General features: G+C 42.0%; 1 non-coding gene across 1 annotated transcript; it reads left to right on the top strand.

The window, feature by feature from the left end:
- The first annotated feature begins 1,695 nt into the window (after window positions 1-1,695).
- Window positions 1,696-1,801, top strand: LOC118484473. Its single transcript, XR_004873584.1, has one exon. It is a non-coding gene; the product is annotated as a small nucleolar RNA R71 (small nucleolar RNA).
- Window positions 1,802-3,735: the final 1,934 nt, after the last annotated feature.

Genomic DNA, 3,735 nt, shown 5'->3' with positions numbered 1-3,735 from the left:
TACATTGACCTGGTGAAGTTTGACACAACCGATGTTGTAGACAATCCGACTTCCTATCACCACCTTCACACAAATATCCGTACATCTTCCCCACACTTGAATGTCGCCATGGCCCTAAAACATAGAAAGATAAAAACAGCAAAATCAATATAAAACCCCGGGTTGCCTCCCGAGCAGCGCTAAGTTTCGAGTCTTCAGCCAGACCGTGCCACCCCTATTTATGGTGGCTCAAAGAATCGGCTCCTACCATCTCCATCACTTCCTTGTGCCATTGAGCAAAATGCATCCATCTTGTTTTGACTCAGTGGGTAATCAAATACGCTCTTGCTTGAACCCATATGCTTTTCTTCACGATCCGGTGGGTGATTTCTTCTCATTCTTTGGAACACCTTTTTTATACAATCACTAGACTCACCACCCTTCCCCTCAATGGATTCATAACTAATCACTTTAGTTTGAACATCAAAGGACAACTTACGCTTCTTTTCGGTCATGGTAATAATCCCATCTCTACAATTAATTTGAGCATTTGCTGTGTATAGAAACGGTCTACCTAAGATTACCCTTTGTTGTGCTGCCATTTTGGTAGAAGCATAGTCTAGAACTAGAAAATCCACCGGGTATTCGAATTCTCCCAAACGAATCATAACACTCTTAACTATTCCCCGTGGACGCCTCCAACTCTCATCTGCCAAGCTCACAATGGTGTCTACATCTTCAAGCGGACCGAAATCGTACATGTCATATAGCTCACTCGGTAACACACTCATGCTTGCCCCATAATCCAACAATGCATGAGGAATTTTTAGTTTCCCCACTCAGATAGGCACGATTGGCGCTCCATACTCTTTATCATTCTCGATTTCGGCATCTTTTTCCAAACCTGCATTCACTTGATATGAAGAAGTTAGCAATGTTTTATTAAATTTAGTACCAGGAACGGTGCTTACCACATTGATATTAACACTTTTAATGTTTTTGGGATTTATCACCGTGTCACTTGGTAACTGGCCTTTTGCTTTCTTCAATATCGCCACTTCACTTACAAGTTGACCCATTTGGGTGGTCAAAGTTTGAATCGCTTTATCACGGGCCTCGTCCTTTTGCATCCGAACCTCATCACGTTGATTCATTCGTTGCATTTCAACTTGCATCGCCTTCAACATCTCTATTACTTTGTTTCCACCAGAAGAGCTTTGACCCGTTTGATATTGCCTTTGAAATCCTTGGTTTCCTTGGAAATTCGAGTTAGCTTGATTTGAAGGGTTCCCATATCAGAAATTTAGGTGGTTCCTCAACCCGGGGTGGTAAGTGTTGGAATTCATGTTGTAGTTCCTACCACCCCATCCTTGACCTTGTACCGCATGAACTTCTTCATATTGCCCTTCCACCATTCCTTGGCAATTTTCAGTCGCATGACCTATTTCATTGCAAATAGCACAAACATCATAAATTTGGTTAGAGGTTTGAACATTACCATCATCGACCGTATGCACTTGTGTTCGGGTAACGGCCGGTCGTGCTCTCCTCGATGCTTGAGCTTTCCTCTTTGAAGTGATGGCCATTTGTTCCAAGAACTCCCAATCGTCATTCTCGTAATTCGTGCCAAATGACCCATTTGTAATGGACATCAAATCACGAGCATCTTCGGCACTTAACCCCTCGTGGAAGGCATTCATCAACTCCCAAAGTTCAATCCCATGATGAGGACAATTTTTGATCATCATATTAAAGCGCTCGAAGGCTTCATGGAACATTTCGCCTTGTTGTTGTTGGAAACTCCTTAACCCCTTCCTAGCATCATTGGTCTTTTGGGCGGTATAAAACTCGTCTAGGAAAATTTGTTACATTTCCGCCCAAGTATAAATAGATGCCGAAGGCAAAGTGTAGAACCACTTCTTTGCCTTGTCCTCCAAAGAAAATTGAAATAATACCAACTTGATATCATCGGCCGAAAAACCTTGACTCCCAAGAGTATTGCAAATTGAGTCATAGGCCTCCAAATGGAAATAAGGCTCCTCCGTTGCTAGCCCCTTGTATTTCGGCAAACTTTGTAAAGAATTTGTTCTTACTTCAAAAGTTCTCCCTTGGTTGTTATGAGGAATAACCACCGGTGAAGGATTGTGAGTAATCACCGGCCTAAAATGCGCTTCAATACCCCTCGCATTTTCTCTAAGATGCCTCGTTGGTACCCCAAACCTACCCCTTGGACGAACTCCCATTGGTCTTGGTATATGCCCTTGTGGTACATTTGGTTGTTGAAATTGTTGTTGTGGCATGGGTGGGTTTTGAATTGGCCTTTGGAATTGTTGTTGAACATTCGGTGGACGAACTTGTTGCAATGGTATGGGACGTTGCATTTGTGGCCCTTGTGGCCTCGGCCTCACATGTTGAGGTATGAATTGTTGTTGTTGCACTCCACCTACATTTGGCATCACTTGCATTTGGCCTTGCATATAACCGAATTCCCCTTGATCTCCATCACCCCCGTAAGCATACCCGTCTTCATCAAAACCCTCAAAATCCTCAAATCCTTCATCATACCCATCTCCTTGAATTCCCGAAGATTGCCCGAACGGAAGAGTCGAGTATTGGAAACCCGACTAGTTTGACGGTCGAAACGGTGTAGCATGGACAATGGTCGAAATTGGTGCTATGGTATGGCTTGAATATGACGGACCCGCACCCGGGAAGAAATGGGATAATGGTGGTATAGTAGTGGAAGGATTAAAGGTAATGGTTGGTTCTTCTTGGGTAGTAATGGGTTGTGTGGTGTTGGTTGGTGTAACATTTTGAAGTATGGTGGGTTCGGTGGTATTGGTTGGAATGGTGGCATTTGGTGAAGGTTGAGTGGATGTTGGTATAAATGGTGAAGTAGGTTCACCCGTAGTGGGTGGTGGATCCATGTATCGAAGTGGTGTTATCGGTGTAATTGGTGTTGTTGGTGAACCGCTGATTGTGTATTCCCTTAACAAAATTCTGTTTGCTCGCAAAGTTCGTTCAATTTCCGGATCAAATGCCAATGGTGAAAGCTTGTGAGAGCTTCTAGTACGCATGCACCTGTAAATACTTGCACACTAACACACCCAGCGTAAACCAGAAAAATAACAAACTTAAGAAAAGCAAAAATAACACACGTTGCGCACTACCCCCCGGCAACGGCGCCAAAATTTGACGTGATGTCGTGGTCACAATCAAATTTAATCCAATTACTACTAAGTAGATAGCGGTAAGTGGGTATCGAACACAGGGAGTTTTTGGAATATGTGCTATTTGAGAATTTATCTAGATTAACTAAATTAGACTAATTGCAAGAAAGATAAAATTCAAGAGTTTATATGAGTGAATTGGTTTTAGACTAAATTTGACTAAATAAATTGCAAAATTGAGAATTGATTTTTGTAAACAATTTTCGAGACAAATGACTATCTTGAGTTTCCGGTTTGCTTCGACTTTTGTGCTAACATTCAACTAGAAAGAACTACATAGACATAGTTCGTGTATGACCAATTGCAGTGATGAAAGGGAACTAAGTACTCAGATTCCTAGAACGTGAGGTTGTTACCCAATGATCAATTAACCCTTACCCAAGCCTAACTATACCCATGATATCTCGATTGCCAACGGCACCAAGAACGTATGGTTTCTATTTAGTTTAGCATAAAAATCAATACTTTACTAACAATCAATCATGCACCACAACAAACAATTCAAAGACAAAGGAGTTGTTATTCT

This window comes from Helianthus annuus, chromosome 11, assembly GCF_002127325.2.
Source record: "Helianthus annuus cultivar XRQ/B chromosome 11, HanXRQr2.0-SUNRISE, whole genome shotgun sequence".
In the NCBI taxonomy this organism is placed as follows: domain Eukaryota; kingdom Viridiplantae; phylum Streptophyta; class Magnoliopsida; order Asterales; family Asteraceae; genus Helianthus; species Helianthus annuus.
Note: the sequence above shows the minus strand (reverse complement) of the source record. Positions and strands in the feature narration are given on the sequence as shown.